Here is a 23,065-nt window from a genome sequence, read left to right on the forward strand (position 1 = left end):
ATTTTATATCCTGCTTTTTAATACCAAAGTGTTTCCCATGTTGCTTCGTAATTTAATAATTATGCTTTTTAATGACAATAATTCATTAAATTTGTATACTGTTTTTTCTAATCATTCCCCATTATTAAAAAGTTGGGTTACTTCCACTTAGTTTCATTGTTACAAATATTGCTGCAATAAAAATTTCTTTAGATTTTTTTTTAATTTAGATTGTTTCTTTGGAAAACATTATTAGAAGTGTAATTATTAAGCAAGAGATGTAAACATTTGTGTGGCTTTTTGCCCTACATTACTAAAATAGGTTCCTGGACTAGTTTATAGTAGTTTATATTGCCTCCGCAGGGTTGGAGGAATATATAATTTTATCGTGGTAACATTGAGATTTATCCTGGTTCTTTCATTTATAAACTAAATTATATTGGGCAAGTTACTTAACCCCTCTGCTTCATCTGAACCTCATTACTCCCCATCTGAAGAAAGGGGATAATAATGGTGGTTAACTCATGGACCGTTATGAGTATTATAGTGTCTGACACATAGGAAACACTCAGTAAAGATGAGCTGTTATTGTTACTATAATTTCATTTTTCTCCTAATTTAATATCACCTTCTATTTAAACTGCTGTCTTTAAAGGAAGTGTTGTCCATTGAAGCTAAGTAGTCAATAGACCCCATAAGCAACTTCTACCTGTATTGAGTGAGAACTTTACATTGCTTAGGCACAATGAGCCATTAGGAAGAATTCTGTAGTAGTGTGAACATTCTAGCTGTAAAGTAGAGGCTTTCGGAAGCTCCTTCTCTTAATTTACATATGATAGGGGTGCCTGGATGGCTCAGTCGGTTAAGTGTCCAACTCTTGGTTTTGGCTCAGGTCATGATCTCACTGTCGTGGGATCAAGCCCCAGGTTGGGCTCTGCGCTGAGCGCAGAGTCTGCTTGAGATTCTTTCCCCTTCCCTTTCCCTCCCCCTCTGCTCCTCCTTCTCTCTCTCTCTCTCTCTCTCTCTCTCTCTCTCTCTCTCTCTCGCTCAAATAAATAAATAAATAAAATTTAAAAAGAATAATAAATGGCTCTTATCCCAGAACAATCTAAATGGCCTTGAAGCCTTAGGGTTCTGGTGTGCTGATCCTCTGATTCTCGGGTCCCCCACTTTTAGGAACCGGCCTCTGCATTAAATAATGGCAGTTATTTGTTGGTCTTTAAGTAAGACAAAGAACTGGTTTCCTGGGTTCCTTAATTCTGGAAAATTAACTTCAAATTTATACATTTTCAAAGAAAAGCTGTAACTAATTATATTATTCCATGAGATGATTTGGATGAGATGCGTCTGCATCAGAGTTGAGAACAGCACCTTCTGAAGTGGAGAGTCAGAACAGCGTGCGCCAGGTGACCACGGAGCCCCTGCTCAAACTGCCCCCAGCTGGGCAGTAGCTGCCCAAGGTAGAAGCTAGAGATTATTTTCTCAAGACCTTCTTTAAAAAAAAAAAAAAGGAACGTGGACGCTTTATGTTCCCTTCTGATGATAAGTTCTGTGTTAGAATTCTTTGGTTGCAAGCAGCAGAAAGCAATATTTCAGGAGGGGAAAAGGCAAGAGAGCAGAAGGTTCTCTTTTGGGAAGGATACGGGGTTGTTCACAATAGCCACAAAGAAGAGTAACTGGGGAGGAGAGGCAGCAGTGTGGCTGCAAGGGTCCGGGCAGGGGGAAACACAGGCACTGTGCCACAGTGGGAAGGAATAGGCTCTGCTCTGCTCAAGAATCAAAGTCTAACAGGGCCCCGCCTGGATCTTATGCCTGCCTCGTGGCTAGGGGAGCCCCCAGCACCTTGATGACAGTCCCACAAAGACCACACACTCCTGGGAGAAGAAATTGCCCAAAACAAGATGGAGTCCTCGTCCTCAAAGAAGGGGAAATGGGCGCCAGCTGCTAAAGATAACAAAGGTACACTGAATTTCTTAAAAGACCATATTACTGTAGTAATTCCTCAGCTTACTGCTAATTTTTCTTAATGATTAGAAAAACAACTAAATGGCTTACAGACACCAGGAAGTATTTGGACCACTCAGGGGCCGTTGCCTAGGATATTAGCCTTAGCGGTAACTAATTTTTAATACTCAGGATGACATGGAGGGCCCACATAAGGCATTTTGTAAGGGAAATTTCTCACATTTGGCTGCAAATATCACAGACCTGAACAACAGTGGCTTCAACCTCAGAGGGATTTCTGTTTCCTCCATGGGAAAGAAATCCACAAAGAGTAGGGCCATTATGGCGGATCCACATCACCAGTGTTCACAGCTCCTTCAGTCTTTCTGCTCTGTCCTCCTTTTGGCATGGCTTCCGTCTTCAGACTTCCTTCATGGTCACAAGAGAATCACAGCAGCTCCTAATAGGTCACACACATTACTGGTAAGGAGAAGGAAGAAAGGGAGGGAAGGCAGATGGGCCTGGTCCTTGCATCACCTCCATCGCCCTTGTAAGGAACTTCCCCAGAAGCCCTACCCAACAGTGTCTGCCTAGATTCCATTAGCTACAATGTAGTCACTTCCTCACCCCTGTTGATAAAGGCAACAGGAATACTTTTCAGCCGGGTACATGGGTACATTGCTACTCCCAGCAAAATCAGGATTCTGTGAGCGAGGGAGAAGAGGAGAGTGGGTATCAGGATGGCAGCCCGCGGTTTCCGGTGCGCTGAAGTGAACGGTCTTCAGCCCCGCAAGCTTTCCGGCCTGTCCCGGCACGACCGACGAGCAGCCAGGACAGTGATGATGACGCATTTTCCAGGGCACGGAGAGAAGTGAGCGGATTGAATGATGAAAACTTTAGGTCATTAAATAAAGTTCCAACATTTTCTTCTGGCCCAAAACATTCCCAACAAACTCGGTGGAACAGGAATTGAAGGGAAATGTGCCATGCCATTTTTCTTTAGCCTTTTTGCAATGCAACAGGACAATCAATACAAATCTTTGCAGTAATCATATATTGATTTTCCTAGAATATAACTCCATTTAAAGCACTTTTATCCCCAAGAGTAGAAACATTGGAGGCTATCAAAGGAGGAAGTAGGTTTCCTTGACCCCATCTGCAGTGCACAATTGATTAACAGAGGATAGTTAAAGAGAGAGAGACGGAGGGAAGAGAGAAGTCACCGAAAGGTTAATACTAGCTAAAGAGAAACACGATTATGGGACATTAGGCTTTCGGTAAAATCATAAGGTCGGCAAAAGATAATGATACTATCTAAAATTGCATGAGATTTTGAGTACTTAGCATCATCTTACTGTGCACCCCCACGCCCCACCAACAACCACAGCTGAATTTGGGGGATTGACAAAGCTGTGAATGCTCGGGGACTGATGGCTATGTTTAGGTTCAGGGCTGATAAGCTGGCTTGATAAGGGAATGAGTGATACTGTTTCAGTTTTTCCTGAGTCATGTGGTCAATTAAGTACTAAACTCAAACTTTAACATATATCAGATTGAAGGTTTCTTTGCTTCAAAGCTAAAAGAAAAGGAAAAACATTTCATTTACTTGCTTTTTTATTTTTTTTAAGAAAAATATTCTAAAACTGTCCCTTTTATTCTGTTTTGTAAGAAAACAAAAGACAAGAATACCACTCCCTTCCCTCCTCCTCCTCCTCACTTCAAACCCTAACAATAACCAAAACAATCCACCTTCCACAGATTCCCAAGAGTTTAGGTCTGCGGCTGACTATTTCTATGCGCAGATGTCTTCATCCCAGAGACAAGGAGAGTAATTGGATGGTAACGTTGAAAAAGACATGCATGCTCTGCTCTGGGATGTCGCCAGAACTGAGGGTGACACCTCCAGAAGCAGTCCCGTGAGCTACCTTCTCTTCCACACTCCTCCTGGAAAAGGCGAGGGGGTGCCCTGGTGTTCGCTTGTTTGCAGTATATCGTCCTTGGCGTGTTTCCCTAAATCCCTCTTGTCTTTTGTATCAAGGCTGGGTTCACACAAACAAGCTCTTGATTAAATTAGAAGGTGCATGCAACCTCATTATCCTTCTCAGTGGGTTGTACTTGATACTGTTTATTTTACTAGCAACTTCTGGAGTTTGTGTTTTGCTTTGTTGTTTTTTTTTTTCCTTTTTTTTTTGGCTTGAGGCAAAGCAACTAGTACACGTTGTCAGATAAAGTATCTTATCTGTCAGCAGCACCCTTGTGAATTAATCATAATTCAATAGGCTTACTAATCAAGATTTGAGATGAATGTTTTGATAGAGCAATCAGATTTGTCTAATCTGTCATTATTTGACAGTCGTTGCAGGCAGAGTGTGAACTTGGCAGTAATAGACCTGTCTCTGATCCCTTTGGCTGGGCCCACTGGTTGGGTAGCATCACTGATCGTAGCTGTGGACCCAGGCCTTGCAACCAATTAAGTTCCGTATCTCACTCCTCCCCACCCCCACCCCGCCAGTCCTTCCTCTGCTCCCACCAGTATTCAGAATACGTTGGGCGGAGTTCCCTTGTGAACCTCATGCCCAAGTGATCAACAGATTTGGGGGCACGGTGTTCCCATTGTCATTTTCGTCTGTAAACAAAGGTGTGCCAAGCCAAGCGATGAATCTCAAGGGTGGTTTATGGTGTCCCTTGCAAATAGTAGTCAGAGAAAAAAACAATAAATGTAACAGATTATTAAACGTTATTGATTATAACTCTTACTATGTCGCATGCCTCTAAAATCTATGCTCCATTTGACAGAGTTACACATTCTTGGGGGGAATTTACACCACAGTTTATGCATTTATTCAATTTGATTGCATAAATGGAAGCTCTTGTTGTAGATTAATATTTTGTTGTACATAATGTTTCAAGTTCTGGGATAAAATTCGGAAATAATAAGTTACACTGTATATATTACATGGTAGTCACTAATGCATTACTGTAAGAAAATTAAGGATGGGATTATTTTATGGAGGAGTCTTTAACCAGTCTGTTCCTTCTCCTCCCCTTGGTTTATAGAAGTGTAAAGATATTTCCTCATTATAGGAAGCTTGGAAAATTCCAGAAAATCTAAGGGGAAAAAAAAAAATCTAGATTTCCTGTAATTCCATCAACTCAGAGTGAGTCAATATTAACAGTATTTCACCCTATTAAAACTAAATGGATGACAGCACAAATACCTCAGTGGGTGATTGCCTGCCACTGTCATCCACAAAATATAACTCTACCTGGCATATGTTGTTGTGGTATCTGTGGACCACACCAGAAGAAAATCCAGAGGAATCCAGGACAATGCTACTTCTCTCAAGATCTCTGTTTCTGTGAGAAAAGTGTATGGGGAAATTCACTTAGGCTGTTAGTGCGTCTAACATGTTGGAAGTGACAACTTTTCCGTTTCAGAGGCATGTCACAATCCTTACTAAATGAATGCTAGCCACACTTTGAGAGATTTGTAGCCTGGGTGATTCCAACAAGGGACAGCGGAGAGTTACCTAATTAGACTCTAGGTGTAATTATGTAAGGCGGTCCCGGCAGCAGTGGGCTGTGTGTTAATTAACTTTCATGCTGAACATGCAGTAGCACCTGAACAAAGAATGGTTCACAGCTGACGAAAAGCTTTTTACTTTACCCTAGCTTTAGTCGTCTCCTTCTAGAGCTTCCTTCCCTGTCCTTTTTTTTTTTTTGAGTTGACACATGAGGCATAAGGGCAAGTTATTTTGCAAATAGTTCATCATCTGTCCCTATAACTCCCCTGCTACTCTCCTCCGTAATTCCAGCACATTCTCTGGGATGATCTTTTACATGGCAAAATGTGTCTGTATTTGTTTATGTCTTTATCTGTCCCTGGTTTGTAAAATCCGGAGGATTTCCCAGCCATGATTTTTTGGCTCTCCAGGAAACTCCACAGGTCTCTCTTCGTGATGAAGAGAGGAATGACTTTCACTGAACCACGGGATGAGCTCTCATCCTGTCAGCGGTCTTGTGCCATAGTCCTCCTCGGTTGCTCCCATCCATTCCTGTCTCTAAGGAGCAACAAGGGGAAAGGCAATGGTTAAAGAAGATTCTTTCTTTAGTAAATTAATCCACGGCTTCCTTCGTGCTGGCTTCTGCTGTCAACTATTGCCCAAGTTCTTAACTAACGCATCAAAGTAAACTTTGCAAATCCATATAAATCAGCTCTACATGCTTGCCCGAGGAGAGACTTGAGGTCATCACATAAGCACTGTGTGTGGATAGTGGCCAAGTGATTTTCCAGTCCTCTCGCTGTTCGCAAGTGGGGAAATCCCATTCCGAGGTTCTCTGCTCCTTCCAATCCTGCCTCCTTGACATCTCCCTCTGCCTTCATTCTGCTAGTAACAAAGTCTAGGACGACACACGGGACCATTCCGTTCATACAGGAGATGAATGTTCTAGAATTCTACTTCTAAAATTCTATCTACGGGAGCATGAAATTAACATAGATCAAGGAGTTGCCAGAAACGTTAAGAATAGATTGGATTCAACACCCTTTTTTATTCTAGTACCTCTTTACCAGTTATGAGAAAGAAATGTTTCAATTTTATTTTATTTTTTATTTTTTTAAAGATTTTATTTATTTATTTGACAGAGAGAAGCACAGCGAAGAGGGAACACAAGCAGGGGGAGTGGGAGAGGGAGAAGCAGGCTTCCCGCCGAGCAGGGAGCCCGGTGCAGGGCTCGATCCCAGGACCCTGGGATCAAGACCCGAGCTGAAGGCAGACGCTTAATGACTGAGCCACCCAGGCGCCCCAGAAATGTTTCAATTTAAGTACCAGCACTAATAAACAGGCTCAGTTTTTATTGTCTTATTGGAAGTAAAGAGTAATAAAAACCTTTGTTGTATGAAAAGCATTGTTTCAGAGCTCCGTGACCGTACGGGAAAGGCCTTCGAGTGGTGCCACCCTAGTGAGGATAAGGGACATTTGAACAATTTCAGTGCTCTCTTTGCATAATTTTCAGTTGGATATCTAGTGAAACTCTGTCCTCACTGTCATCTCCCTTCCCCCGCCATCCAGTGTGGATCAGGTCAAGCCTGTATAGTCAAAACCAGAGCAACCAATTTTGACCCAGTCACTTGCTCTTTGCAAGATTATGTTTGGTGCATCAGGAATCCACAGTAGTCTCAGGCATGATTCCTGTCCCCAGAGAGTTTACCATCTCTTTGTGAAGATAAAACACAAAAAACCTGAAAAGTAAAACTACAATGAAGAATCTAAATAACAGTTTGAGACAACACCAGGAAAGATAGGTCACATGACTCTACATGACTGTGAGATGCATTTACAGATTTCTTGTAGAAGAACAATGTTCTTCAACCCTTCTGATAGTAGGGGCTCATAGACACCAGTTGTGAATTCTGAACTGAAGTATTATTCTGTAAAAATGCTTTTCAACTTTGAAATGGCAGTGCAAAAGAAAAAATCTGGTCTATGTAACTGGTAAAGAAACAATTTTAGATTATTATTGAAATAAAGACATAAAATTGAAAAATTCCCATGAGTCGCATGGACTTCTGAGAAAATGCCAATGCACCTCACAGACCCAGGGTAGGTGGTCATTTCATTAGTCCGTTCCAAACTTAAATGGTACGTTCATTTCAAGCTACGTAGGTAAGATTAAGGGAAAAGATACATTTCAAGTAAGGCAAGATACAGACAGTGGTATGGGAAGAGGTCCTTTCAATTAGGTAGAATTTATTATGAGGGGCAGTATAAGATAGTATAAACCAGGTTCCATGTGTTAGACTTTCTGACTGAAACAGAGTGTTTGAGAAAATTAGACCAAATATGTGGGAAGTACTAAGAGATAGATGCCTGAGTTCTGGGAAGCCTTCAGCAGTTTCCAAAGCTGAGAAGTGACATGATGCCGGAGATATTTTAGGGAAGATTAGTTTGGAGGCAGGGTGGGCATGGATTTGGGTGGTTCTCGTTTAAAGGGTTGTATTTAGAGAAAACCTGGGTTCCTAAAGTGAGGTGATGTGGGCCTGCATTCAGGCAGAGCAGTGATAACAGAAGACAAGTCTGAATTTCAAAGGACCTCTAATGTAAGGACTTCATACCCAATTGGTTATGGGAATGAAAAAGAGGAAAGAGTTAAGGGGGGGGGTACTCTAATCTCAAACTTGGAAGTAAGTGGCCGTTTGCGGGGAGGGGGTCGTGTGCTCCACCCCTAGTGGAAGTATAGGGTGAAGCGTTAAGGCTCCAGCCCTGTAAATAGCTATGGCCGAGACCCGAAATGCAAAGAAAGAAGCACAGCCTTGACATCCTCCTGGTTGTGAAAATTAGAGTTACCCTGGGAGGGATTATTTGCTCTTTGTGTCAGCTCAGTGGCCTCAGATATAATCATACCTAAAGTACAAAGCCAGTAATTGAAAGAGAAAAGATTTCCAAATATCTTAGGGATTCTGCTCTTGTATTGTGGGTTAGTAATCACCTTGACTTTCTTCTTACGGGACTTGTAGTTAAGGGCTTGTTCGTGCCCTCACCAATTGACAGCCAGATGCCCCCTTCGTTCTGTTTAGGTTAAAAGATTTTTACATCACCTTGGTTTTCAGAAACTGACAAACTGCCAGTGGCCTGTCAGTGGTGGACTGACTTTTTTTCACCTGCTCACAGAGATATTATTGTATTCAGAGAACTCGTGCTTTTCTTCAGTGATATGACTAAGCCTATGTAATCTTTGAAGAATTGGGCACTTTCTGTCTAACAGAGAAATGAAGGTGAGGCTGTGGAGCTGGGAAATCTCGGGGCAACACCCTCAAGTTTGAAGCATGAGGGAAACTGAAGCCAAGCCCATTGCCCAGATCTCGAAATCTAGATGTGGGCAGAGGTTGAGTTGAGTGCATTCAGCTGTCCTAGCGTAAAACTTTCTTTATAAAACATGAACTCATCCCATTCCAGAGAATTGGGAAAGTCCCATGTGGGTTGGACTCCTGTGAGCCCCGAGCAATGTGACTTTTTAATAGGTGAATTGCCTTTAAAGATTTATTTTTTTTATTTGTGGGGGAGCAGGGCAGAGGGAGAGAGAAACCCAAGCAGACTCCACACTGAGCGTGGAGCCCGTTGTGGGGCTCAATCTCACAAGCCTGAGACCACGACCTGAGCCAAAACCAAGAGTGGGACACTCAGCCAACTGTGCCACCCAAGAGCCCCTAGGTGAATCTCCTTTAAAGTCTTCACAGCTCTTGGACTGTCTGACTTGTGATGTGTGCAATATGGTATTGCCTTGCCCACATCGTAGCTACCTCAGCACACTTCTGAGCCACAAAGGTATAAAAGGGGTGCGGCCAGGGCCCACTGCCACTTCGTGAGGGCATAGCCATGCTTGCCATATTTCTAAACCAGTTATGAATCTGAAAATAAACACTTAAAGGTGCTAATCATTTCCCCTATTACTGAATGGTATATGTGAAATCTTGCATTCACCTGTTTAAATAGGGTTTATGATAAACATTGACTTCCCTGTCTCTGGGAAGGCAGATGTTTGTCTAACAGGAAATAAAGCTGCTCTCAACAGTACTCTCCTAATAAAAGATCTAGTTGCTTTTCCATCTTAAAACCTGAGTTTAAGAGCTTTTTATGATTTTAAGATGAAAAGAATTCCCTTACTATATATATATAAAAAAAAAAGTGATGGAAATTTTTTGCCAAAAAAAGGGTACCTTACTTTGCCATCTCAGTGTAGCCTGTTGGCCTGAGTGCAGTGGAAGGAGGAGGCTTTTATTAGGAAATAATCCTTTCCAGTTCTGTAACAGTCCTTATCCAAAAACTTTTCCCCAAGGCTGTGGACAGCTTTGTGCCCCGGAACCTGTTTAGCCACAGGTGGGGGATGTACTGAGCTTTTGAAACCAATAGGATGGTGTGAACATAAGACCAGGCAAAAAGAGTTGTTCTAGTAGTTGTAAGATCTTAAAAAGGGTCATTAATGCTTCCAAGCCACTAAAGTTTCTTTAATTCTTCTGGTGCTATCCTTTATCATCATACAGTCATATTTCCCATTTGCACATGAATGAGCTTGAATGAATTTATAATAATAAGCTGGTGTCTGCACTGTGTATATTAGGGTCTCAGCCCTCATCATCAGGGTGTGATTTGGGAATGAAGTACCTTGAGGCACCAGCAACACAAAATCGGAAAAGTAAATCCCCTCCAAAATAATAGTATATGGTCACCATGCCAAATGTGTAAAGTTTGGGATCATCTACTTCGATACCATTTTTTGTATTACTGTAACCACTGAGTTTAGAAAATATAGAGTTGACTCCAAGTTTTTTCTTGCAGTTTGAAAGAATGCACACATCTCTCAAAGTGACTGATATTCAGCAGGAAGTGCCTTATTTACTGAACAGGATCTGATCTTGTCAGTTTTGTTATTTTCGCTCTAAAACAAGACACATTCTTTGGTGAAATTCTCTACTTTTATTTCAAGGTATTCCTTAAACAAACTTAGAAGGTAAGGAGCCACACCAGTATAAAAATTATAGGTATAAAAATTCAAGCATCCAAAAAACCCAGATGTTGTTTCCAAGACCACATAGCCATTCACATCCAGAGATGAAATGAGACCCCTCCGAGGCTGCTTCTTCATTTCAGTGGGATCACTGTGGTTCTGGCCCTTCAATCGGGCTTATGGCAAGGGGGGAGGGGAGGTGTCAGCTGAATGCAGAGTCTTCATTAGACTTTCTCTAACTATGTCTAAATGTGACTTCACAAAGACCTCTTAACTAGACACTGGGTACAACGACTCTTCCCCTGGGAGAAAAGGGTCTTTAAGATATTTTGAGGGGAGGAGCAGGGTTAAGAGGTCTAATCCATAGCTCTAAATTCCCGTGCTTGGGGGAGCTCATTGACATGGTAGGTTTTAAGGGCTTCTTTGGAGCCATTATGGTTTGTCATGCTGAGGCCCACTGGAGAACACTTAATTGTAGAGTATTATCCCAGTATGTTGCAAGGCCTTTTTTGAGCTCTTTGACAAAGCAGCTCGCTACCACTTATGGGAAACCTTGGGAGAGTTTTGAGGCACGCAAATCCAAGAACATTCTTTAGGTTTGTGCTTTTAAGTTAAATAACTGGAACTGTCAGAGTTTTTAAATCTTCCTGCCATTTCCTTCCTCTCTAAATCAAACCTCAGTTGTACATGGATTGCTGGGTGCTGGATATATGTTGAATACATTTCTTTCCCTTTCTAATTTTTTGTTTTTGAGGTTGGGATTTTTCTTGGCAGTGGTGGTAAAGATGGTGTAATGAACAAACATATTATCACATCCAGGGGTTGCAAAGCCTTAATTTAGAAATGTAATCGAAATCACATTGTTTCATATGGAACCAATTCATTCTTGTCTCTTTCCCCCCAAGGAGTGAAGGAAATATCTCTGATATATGGTTAAAAACCTGATAGATTAGACCTTCAGATAGGTGGGTGGATTAAGGCAAAGCAAAAGAAAAGGCTCATGTTTTCAGTTGTCTCTCCTATTTTAAGGTTCCTATTGCCCCTCAGTATTCTGAATTTACCAGATTAGTCCTAATCTAATATGTAGTTCTTTAATGTTTTAAACATTTTGGCTGGACTCAGTTCCTAGCCTCCATGTTGCCTATCTCTTTTAACATCTCTGCATGCATAAGAGGGCATTCATTAGAGCCGGGTTGAGGGAAAAACACCAAAAGACCAGTCCCCATTTCTTGGGGCTTGGGAATGCAAGGCCGTAGCATTGAGAGCGCAATGAATTGAGAGGATCCAGGGGTCAAAATTCAAAACCTTGAGCCTTTTTTCAGAACTCCAGGTTCATTGAGAATTGAGTTCATTTCTGAAAACACTGAAGTTTGGGGGTCTCTAGTTCCTTCTCGTAGTTTCCCACACTGTAAAGCAAAGTGAAGCTCTAAGATCAGAAATAGTTAACAGAGTCTTTGCGCCAGAGTATGCAGATTTCTCTGTGATTTGGGTTTTTACGAGCTCATTGCCCTGGTTCCTCTTCTATACATAGAGCTAATAATACTGCTTTGTTTCTTTCTTTTAAGATTACCAAGAGATCTAGATGTGTAGTAATGCAGAGGACACTTAATGAAGGCTGTTAACTACGAGTCCTCTTTGTTACGGGAGATATTCTACCAGTGAAATAAGGGACATGATTGTTTTGGTAGGACTCTGTTATGGATACAGGATATCTCAGACTTGATCTTAGGAATAGATTGGGAGGTCGTCTGTCTTTGATTTCTGCATCTCCCTGCATGTCTGCTTGCTTTCCTCTTGCAGCACACCAACTTCTGTATCTTTGGTCCACACGGCTGAAAAATGGCTACCGCTTCTGGGGCGATCACCTCTGGCTAGGGGGTGGGGCCCCACTGAACAAACATGGCTGCCAGGAACCTGCCACTGAAGCCATGCGTGTTGGAGAGGTCAGTTCCCAGAAAGGGGGAACGAGGGACACAACCCTGTATGTTTCTACTGTGCCAGTCCTTTAAGGAGTAAGTTAAAGTACCTGCAGTTCTTCGTATTCCTCAGAATAAAGCTGCTTTAGGGAATGAACATAAAATTTTAGAGCAGGAAAGGATTTTAAAGTTCACCCAGCCCTACCCTCTGTGTCCCATTAAGGAAACTAAGGCAAAGGGAAAGTGATTAATTTTCCAGAGGTTCTATAGCGAGTTAACAGTGTCCTGTGCTTGTGCTTTTAGGTCAGAGCTTCTAATGCATCGCTCCTTCACTTTCTTCTGCCATGTCACAACTGTGCTTATTTCAGATGTTATTTTTTGCAATTGCCTAGAAGTTTTTGAATAACAAGGAATTTATATTTATAGTCCCTCACTTAAATAGGTGGTTTTACATTGCATAGACTCCTCTACTCTAGAAAAACACAGGTAATATTTATGAAGACAACCTAGAAATACGTGGGGAAGTGCTTCTGATGTACCGTCACACAAGAACAGCAAAATTATGGTTAGGTAGCCCTAAGATTCAAAAATAGGTAAAAATTAGGTAGGTGTGTGGATGTCAAGTAGGTTTGTTAGACCGGTGGTATTATGTATAACTAAGTTTTCCTTAATACTGCCATCAAATTATTTTCAGAGTTTTAGGGAGCACATTTAATAAGAATACATCCCACTCTACTTCTCCTCATCTTAGAGCTACTTGAACCTGTACGCCCAATGTTCTTGCTCATGGACGTGAACTCTCACCAATGTAAGGCACATATATTTGGGGCACACCTGGCACTTTGATTCCAGTAGTGAACACATTGAGAGTGAAATCCTCGTAGCTATGGCTACAGCCGCATTCACGGAGGGTCTGAGCGGAGGCTTGGCCCCAGAAAAATGACGCACAGATGCAGTCAGAGGGTAAGATGTTCTCAAGCACAGATAGAAGCAGGATCTAGGAGTTGGGAAGAAAGTCGCATCATGTAACTTGACACCAGTGGGCTTCAGAACAGGTGGCGGAAGCTTAGAACATTTCAGGGATGTAGAGGCACGACCTGTAGACGACAATCAGTGAAGTTCCTTCCGTGGCCATATCAGATGCACCAAGATGGCGCTCAACCTGGAAAGTTCTCCCACCCAGGAGCCCCTCCCCCGCAAATTTCACTGTCTGCTTTGGGTCACAGAACCGGGGGAGAAAATCCAGTCTCTTCGACACTGTCGGATTTCTGATCTGCCCTCGTGGCAGTCAGGGACAAGAGCAGCCAGCAGGACTGTGTGGGGGTGGGGGGAGGGTACTTCTGGTTGCACTGCTCCTTCTACTTGAGAATCAGGGCAAGCTGGGTTTTCAAGGAGGATGAGAAGCAGAGGGAAGGGATCCCAGCTGAGCTGACACACTCCACATGCCCCACCTGTCAGGTGGCTTTAAACTGTTCGCTCCCCGACCCCGGGAGCCTGCTCTCTCCAGCTACCTGTACCCTGCGGAGCTGAGCACAGTGCCACTGGGCTTTAATGAAGGCAACGTTTAGTGAACTTGGTGAGGAGGACACGTTGTCAGGAGCAACCTCAGAGGCACCTGTGCTTCTCCAAACGCAGGACTCTTTGTTTCCCAGCTGACAGACAGGGGTGGGGGAGAAGGAAGAAAACCGAGGCTGAGATGGGGCCAGAGACGCGGGGATGGAGGTAGGTAGCGTTTTCACCTCTGCAGGATTAGCCAGGGTTTATTCCAATCGTAACCTCCCCAGAGATTTCCATCATGTCTTTAGTCACCTAGTAGGCCTCTCTCACTTCCTGGAGGACTTTGTTTTCGGTATGGAATTCCAGTCTGCGTGTTCTCACTCGAACTTCCTTTCTTCTGGCCCGGGTCAGTCCCCGGTGTGCAGGATTGCCATGGGCACTGGCTGGCCAGTGCCAGAGTGATGGGAGCCAGCGATTCCTACCTTGGCCTCCCTTGTACATAGGTGCTCCTCTCCGCAGCTGCACTTAACGGGGATTTGGTGGAGCTTGGGCAAACCTCAGTTCAAAGCAGAGTTCACAGCTAGTGAGCGAACCACTTATAATACTAACAGTGAAATAATTGACTTTAAAATAATCCCGTTAGGGACGTGAGATGCGGTGGCTTGACCTTTTATTAATATTCTTTTCTTTCCAGTAATAACAGCTGTGAGTCAACAACAGTCAAATGTGGTTAATTTCCTTAGACTCACTCCAAAGGAGAGGTTCCATCAGTGGCTTTGAAATCCAAACGGGATGAAGAAAAATCATTTATGTGGTAAAAATCTCAGTTACACTAACCAGATTAAAGACATTCTACTGAATTAAAGAAAAAGGTGACACATCGATTATTTGAAACTAATTGTGGATCTGTTTAGGCATACAGAGAAATCTACCCTGAACTTGTAGTATTTCTAAGTTCTCTTGGAGCTTACGTTCCAATGCAGGGGACCCCTGTTAAAAAAATACATAAAGAAGATCATTTCAGAAAGTGAATGAGGTGGGGTAGAAGCGTGAGTAGTGGTTAGAGATTTGAGGGAAGGCGTCTCTGAGCGGTGACATTGAAGATGAGATCTGAAATCCAAGAGGGAGACAGCCCCGTGGAGACATGGAGTTAGTGTTCCAACAGCAGGAACAGCAAGTGCACAGCAAGTGCAAAAAGTCCCTGAGGTGGGAATGGACTTGACCCCGTGGAGGAACCGGAAGCATGTGGGAGCAGCGTTCGAGGGGGAGTAGAGGAGGTAGGAACAGTCAGAAGGAAGGCGGGGCCATAGGAAGACCTCTAGATTGTATTTGAACTACGGAGAATACTTTAGAAAGCTGAACACTGTTCTAAGCCATCACAAAGGGAAAAAGTGCCTGAGGTGGGTGTTTTATTTAGTTCCAAAGAAGAAAAGTGCTGCGATCACCCCCCTTTATATACCTCTCCATTGAGTTACACAAATATTAGTAAAATGAAGTAATATTTACAAAAGCGCTTTAAAAATTTTAAAGCACTGTAATTTAAGGATATTGTCATCATTAAAGTGTTTAACATAATCGAGGGTATTATTACTTTATTGTAGAAAAATCCTGCTAAACTTGAAGCGAATTCTCCCCCTATTAGATACCCCTCCTGGCAATTCCCTGAGACCTGTGTTGCTATGTAAAGCTTCAGTTGCCTCTTTTCATATCTTGTGAGGGTCTAAGGGAGGAGGATTCCCGCTGCGTAGACCACAGACCCTCGGGAGAGAATCACTTTTTGGCGCCCTGGTCTCCTGTGAGTCCACGGGGTCAAAGGTAGGGCTGTCCGGAGACTGTGACTCCCAGGATGTCTCCACTTCTGGGGCCACACCAGCTAAACGGAAATTATGAAAATATCCAGGGCCAGAAGCTAATAAATAGGAAGTGACAGGCATGGCATATTAGGGGATTATCACATGCACTGACTGTCCTGCAAGACACACGATGAAGGTGGAGGGCGTCTCATAATCCCCCTGAAATGTGCTGCCCGATGTGCTGGTGATACAAAAGGAAATCTGGTTTCTTGCAAGAAGGGAATCAGAAGATTGATGTCCCCTGGATGACCGTTCCCTTTGACGTTTATCTGCTTTTTTGGTGACCTTTGCTTTCTAAATGTAGTTCTTGGCTCTGACCTCGGGAAAAGATAAAGGAATAAGTTCCAGGTTTGTTCAGCGTTACCAGGGATGACTAAGATCCGAGTTTCTCAGCCGATGTGGGTACAGGATGGCTGTCGTCTGGGCCTGGCGGCCTCCGTGAAGAGGGCCTGGCGGCCTCCGTGAAGAGGGCCTGGCGGGGCTGCTGTAATCATGGGCTCAATGAAAGCAGAAGTCATTTTGAAACCTCTTTACTACATGACCCCACCCATGCTGCCCAAGCCATAGACGTGTGACACAAATTAATTGAGCAAAACAAGGGACTGGCATACAGTTGGCACATCTGTTCTTATTAGGATCAGAAAGAACAATTGGATGAAGATCATTTCAGGAAAAAGAAAAAGGCATATGTTACTTATTGTTTTGGGTGACTGTTTCTCTGAGAAAAGGAGATGCCGCGTCATTAATAACTGTGGCACGCCATACCAATTCTAGTCGGCCTGATAGATTAAACATGCGCCCTCTCTCATTACTCCAGCAGCATTGGCTTTGGCCCCAGCCTGATATGTATTCCGTGCACAGTCAAGCCTCGGAGTTGACATCTTCTTCTAAAATTGTTTGGCTGTAATAAATATAAAACTTTCACCACTGATGTAAAGCATTGCTGGTTGGCATCATTTCCTACCCCCTTTTAATTATTCCTGACACTGTGGAGAAACATCTAATATAAATCTGTAATGTGCACTGATGACAAACTACACGGTTGGAGGACCATGTAATTTCTCCACAATTAATTAAAGTGCATGGAGATTCCCCCCCCTTTCTTTCTTTTTCTTTCTTTCTTTTTCTTTCTTTCTTTCTCTTTCTTTCTTTCTTTCTTTCTTTCTTTCTTTCTTTCTTTCTTTCTTTCTTTCTCTCTCTTTCTCTCTCTCTCTCTCTCTCTCTCTCTCTCTCTTTCTCTCTTTCTTTCTTTTTTTTTTTTCCCTCAGCAGCCAGATGCCACTGACTGGCTCAAATAACACTGCTGTCAACTGTAAAAAATTAAGATCCAAACCGTAAGAAAGGTACTTAGATAAAGAAACCAGATGCCAGGATATTTGCGATCCCCGCGTCCATCTCGATGTAAGCCCCCATTGTTCGACATCTGTAACTCCACAGCCTTCATTACGCGCGGAACCTGGCGAGTCTGTCAGCGGCCTCTTTCCTCCTGCATCGTCACTTCGGTAAATCTTTTATTAAAAATCGAACGGTGCCAATCAGCAAGGGGAAGAGGGACACTGGGGGCCCTGGCGCAAGACCGAGCGGCGGCCTGCTTCCCCCCGTGGCGCCCGCTGGTGTTTATGGGCACGTGCGTGTGGTCACTCAGAGAGAAAGAAAGAAAAAAGGCGCTGCTCCCATTTCGGGCCGGTCTACCACCTGGAATTGATGAAAAGCAAATTAATTTTCATTTTCAATTAGGAATACAATTAAATCCAAAGTGTGCTGGGGGTGGGGGGGAGTGTAATGTTTACGGACAGCCCGTGCAGCGGGAGGGCTCGAGGTAAAGACCAGATGAGATGAAATACAATTCTTTGTGTCTTTGCATTTAATTCATTAAAATGTTAAGGTGGTGGCTGGGGCTGCCTGCCTCTGCATTTTACCTCCCCAGGAGCCGCCCCTCCTTCCCCTCAGGCAGAATTTGAGGACGAGGGAAGAGGGAGGGCCAATCAGGCCATAGAAGCTGCGAGATAGCCTGGCCTGTGGGGCCCTGCCCCTTGTGGGTCTGCCTGCGCTTTTTCCCAGGGTTCTGCTGTGCATCAAGGATGTGTGGGTGTTTTAACGGACAGCCTGAATGAGGAAACAGGAATTCGGCTTTGCCTTCTGCCTCCAGCTTGCTGGCTCTCTGCGACAAAGCGATACCTGGCAAACGGATCCCCCTTCCAAGTCTGGCCATCATCAGAGATATTGAGTGATTGTGTGAAAACAATCTGGCTGGTGAATGCCTCATGTCACAGGATCCTCGCTCTTTTCACTTGACTTTTTCTCCACATTCAACTGCTGCCTTTTGTTGGAGCCACTGAGTGGGGGCCTGTGGGGCAGACAGGATTCCTCCCGGCTGCCTGGGGAACAGTTGGCCCAGTGTGTTCATCACCAAGGGTGGTAATTTGGGGAGCTTTGACCCTGATTTTAAGGAAAGTCAATTATTTCTCAATTATGAGACCTAGAAATTCAGATAGAGGACTCCGATGTTAAATGCCCAGCTCTCTGGTTGGGGACAGATAACAGCGTATTGGTGAAGATGAGTATGAACAGAAGTTTGCTCTCCCCGTCTACCTGTCTCCCTCCCAGGGCAGCCACGCTCCGCTTGCCATGGGCATGTTGCTCCGCTGATGGGAATCTCCTGACGATCCATCTCAGAGATGAGCTTCTTGGAAAAAACAGTGGGCGATAAATATTTTGCCTTATGAATAACAATGAAGATAGCCTCAGATAATAGTTTACATCTTTCTAAAATTCTTTAGGTGATGGATTAAGAGAAAGAGAAGGTTCTGGGTCATGGAAACAGCTGCTTTTGGTGAAAGATTATCCAGAGCAGCGTGGTCACCGCAAATCCCCTGTGTTCCAGTCCATATTTTACTTCATACCACCCCCACCTTCCTTGTCCCAAAGCAAGGGTTTACGTTTCCTCCCCGCATGGTATTTGTGCTTTAAAAGAAGATTTTATTACTTCTGCTACAGTGGAATTTCTCTTTTTACTAGACAGTTGGCATGACCACAGCCTGAAACCGCGATGGAGTTGTTAACACGCTTGGGATCAGTTTTTCCCCCTTTAAAGCTTTTCTTTTATTTTCTTTATTTTTTTAGAAGGGGGGAAAAAAAAGGTCCAACAAATCAACAGAACTATTAACTTTCTGATTTATTTGCTACAGAGAGCAAAAAAAGTCAATGTGAAGTGACAGAAACACCAGCACCGACAGTAGGAAAACATTCTCTGTGCAAGTTTCCAGCTGAAATCGTACCACAACCAGTTGGTTATCTGGAGATAGACATCTTCAATTTCCTGATTGCATAATAGAAATGGGATTTCTTTTTCCTCTCCAAAAAGGCATTATCCATAACGTCAACATAAAGTTGTCTGTGCTTTGCGTTCCAGAAAGCCCTCCTCTCGGGAACGGGCTTAACATTTTCTGCATTGCTCACAGTTTCCACCATTTCTCCCCCTCCAAGGGGAAAGGTAAGTGTTGCTAACATGACGAAGGCCAGGAGAGGTCTTCGGGAGTCTGCCAGATCAACCGTGGCCACCTGGCAGATAGCGTGGCATTGAGTAAATAGACACATTCCCCCATCATAAAGCCAAGTAGCGCCGAGAACATTCATCTGGTTGCGGATTGTATCTAATGGTAGCACAGCCAGCATACATGATTGCTTTACTAGTAACTCAGGTTGGAAGTCTGTAAGGATTTGAGACTGGGGTTTGGGGCAGTTCAGGACAGTTTGGACACTTGTCCTGGGTGGAGACGGGCCAGGCTTTGCAGTGGACCTGCCCTCCTCATGAATGGCACCAGCGATGTGTGGTCTACACGCTTAATGAGTCTTCCCAGTGCAGTTGGTGACAAGGCACTATGTTTTCCTCACCACCTCGCCCCTTTCCCCCCAAGTTTCTGATGCCCCATTTCTGAGACAGAAAATTCTTGGCTTTGGCCAACAGCTTACATCACTTTTGCACTTAAAAACGCCCATGATCTCAAAAGCAGCCCTCGTTTTTAAATCACTTTGTATATCAATACTTCATTTTATTTAATACAGTGTTTTAAAATTATATTTAAAAGGCAGCCTCTTTTGTCTCATGTGCCCTTGGCTGGGAAACAAAGGAAGCCTCTTTTAAGAGGTGTTTTATACTTTATAACTACTGAGAGAGAACATAGTTCTTTAATAGGTATATATGTAAGAGAGTTCCACATTATAGGTTTTCAGAGATTAAAAGCTCTGGAACAGGGCTGTTTGATAACATCTTTGAAGGGCAGAGGAGCAAAATGGAAGCCTCAGAGATTTGGATGCCGGAAACAGAACACTCCCTAAACCTGTGGGCAACAGGAGCTTTTCTGAGATCATATTATTCTCACCGATAATAGCATTCTGCCTTGACGGTGGGTGAGGACTGTGCAGGATGAATCATTCTTGTCTTCTACGTCATGGTTATGGGCATGTAATATGTTCTTCATTGAGCCAGGCAATTGACGGAGACGCCAGTGCATTTAAGACTTGAGTCTACTGGAAATGAGACTTGCATCCTTGCCAGAAATGGATGCTTTTCTGTGTCCACCACTATCACACATCTTGACTTTTTTTTTTAATCCTGACTCTTAAAACAATAATATCAAACAACTCCAGGGGAAAAAAGTTAAATATTTCCATATGAAGAGCTGATTAAATTTGTATGGTTTTCTTTTCAGTAAAAATTAATATGTGATGAAACACAGTGCAGCTGGATGGCTGGTTTGGGCTGATATGCCCGCGTCCTCTGATCTCTGGACCCAGCAGCTCTCAGAGCCAGTGCCCGGTGAGCCTCCGTGCTGTGGCTGGATGCCCATTCCCGGGGCATCCCAACTGCAGGATGCAGGCGCTAAACACCATCAGCAGTCACCTGGCTTATGTGTCCTCTTAAGTCACATGGCTCTTCAGGGGCAGGCTGAGTCCCTGGGAAGCATCGCGGTCGATAGGGGACCTTTGACACTCCGTTATTAGGATTCCTTCAGTTCAAGGTGGGGGAAAGAGCCTGGCTGGGAGGTGGGGGAACGTAGTGGGGAAGATGATTTACTGGCTCAGTACAGTTCGATCTTGCGTTCACATGAGGTGTCTGTGACCTGTGTCCTCTTGCTCTGTATGCTGCTTCTACCTCCTTCGTGTTGGTCCCCCTGTCGGACTCTCCTGTCTGGGTCACAAGATGGTTGCCAGCAGCTCTGGAGCTGCTTCCGTGTTCACATCCCATGGGGAGAAGCAAGGGCCCTCTCCCGGTGTGGCCAGCACAGGGACTCCTTTGCCTTGACGGTGGTTTGGGGGGTAGGGTACTGCCAGGGCTAGAGTGGATTGCACTAGAAGCTTCTGGGCTTAGTCTGGGAAGGTTTCCTGGCGGGAAACTAGGACAAGGTTACAGCTTGAGTTGGTGACAAAACAAGAACATCCCTCACCTTTGCCGGAGGCCATTCCACGAAACCAGTTAAGACAGGGAAGTAGACCTCTTTGACCAGGAAACTTGAGCCGCATTTAGTGCTTCTGTTTTCATTCCCTTTAAAATATGAATAATAAGAGGAAAGGGCTTCTCGATCATTTGTGGATGTACAGGCTTGACTTTTGCTTTGCCCAGTGTTTACAGTTGGGGGATGGGGGGCTCTTGCTGCCATCATCAGTGGTCAAAGGTAACGGCAGCATATTTTTCTTCAGCAGACTTGAGGGAGGTGAAACCCTCCTGACGCTTCTATGCTTAAAAACCATGCCCATCTTTCCTCTCTGCCGCGAGGAAGTTGCCAGCAACTCAGGACTCCTCCAGGCTTGGCCTGCTTTGGCGCTTGCTTGTCACACCTTCTTGGGGCTCCCCTTAACTCTACAATAGGATGGCATCTCCTGTCTTTCAGCCTTTCTTCTGGTGCTTCTTATCTCTAGTCACCCTCCATTTCTCTCTCCCAGAAGTCTGATATCTCTTGTCATGGCCAACTGTGATCAGGTTTCCCTTTCTCCTGGTTTCCCAAGATCATCTCCTGCTGGGTCTCGGTTCAGAGTTAACTTGGTTCTGTGGCCTCGCCACCCGAAGCGGAACTGCCCCGAACCCCCTCTGTCAGTGGTGACTTCCAGAGTGAGGTCAGGCACGGGGAAGACATGATAGGCGACATTCACTGTGGGGCTTCTTCTGTACGTTCCTCAGATGCGGATGGTAAAGGTGCCCCCCACCCCCACCCCCACTTAGGGACTTCAGTTGTGGGATAGCGAAAAAGACAAATTTGGCTCTCAGCGTTTGTCAGGCTCCAGGGAAGCCGTAGGTGTAACAGAGCTATTCTAGATCTCTATTTGTCAAACTGTTTACTGTGGGCTCCCTTACAGCACCCCCCCCCCCCCCCCCCCCCCTTGCCCGCCCCCCCCCCCTAGAGAACTAGTCTACAAACAAAGCATTTACCCTCCAAGGATTCCTTCCTAATTAAAATTTTACATATACTAAATAAACCAGGGCACTTTTGAAATGTAAATCTGTCATTTAAGTAGGCAAGTTAAATCAGCTCCTACCTTGAGACTGGTCTCTCCTTCCGCACAAAGCCACACATGTTCCCGTCTCGCCTTGACTCCGGTGCGGCTCACATTCCCTGTGTACTTAGATCCTGGTGTGGGTTGTTGTTGTTGTTGTTGTTGTTTTTCCCTTGAACACTTTCTGCAGTTCAGTTATTTGTTGTAATTATCAAGTTCATTTTTCTCTAATAGATGTGATTAAGTATATTTAGCACTGTGTAATGAGTTTTCTGCCTGGTTGCATCTTAGCTAATAAGGAATTCCTTAGCGGCATCTCTGACAGCTGCTGCGGATCCCAGGCCTGCGCGGCCACGAGGGACCTTTTCCATGAACTGCTAGCATTAGAGAAATTAGCTCCATTACACTCACCATAAAATCGAGGCCGGGAATTTGCTTACTAATAGAGCCTCAGTTCAACTAGAAACTAAAGAAATGGGGTGGCCAGTGGGGAGGAAGGTAAATGCGTGCGAAATGCCGGTGTGCACATTTTCATCCGTGTGTGTGTTCAGAAATTTCCAGCCGTCCCTCCGGTTTATTTCGAGAGCGGGACCGGAGAGCAGTGTGCCAAGCCGATGGGCTTACAACGGTGCGATTCAGCAGGGATGGGGCCGGAAGTCTCTGTTACTGCGGTGATGGTAGCACCTGGTCGTCGGGGCCTCTGTCCTCACCGAGCTCAGAAACCTCTGGGTGTGTTTTTGGCCACCGAAAGTCCTTGCCATTGTTGCAGGCTGTCCGGATTTGTAAGGCTAAAGTGCTGAGGACAATTAGTGATTGGTGAGTGGCTGCTCTGATGTATTGTTGCTTAGCAACAGTCTCTGAATTAAGTCTCTGGAAGGG

General features: G+C 44.2%; 1 protein-coding gene across 2 annotated transcripts in view; it reads left to right on the forward strand.

The window, feature by feature from the left end:
- Positions 1–23,065, forward strand: part of FTO (FTO alpha-ketoglutarate dependent dioxygenase) — a 374,545-nt gene that overhangs the window by 298,362 nt on the left and 53,118 nt on the right. The gene's annotated exons all lie outside the window — the stretch shown is intronic.

The sequence above is a fragment of the Neomonachus schauinslandi genome, chromosome 16 (assembly GCF_002201575.2).
Source record: "Neomonachus schauinslandi chromosome 16, ASM220157v2, whole genome shotgun sequence".
NCBI lineage: Eukaryota > Metazoa > Chordata > Mammalia > Carnivora > Phocidae > Neomonachus > Neomonachus schauinslandi.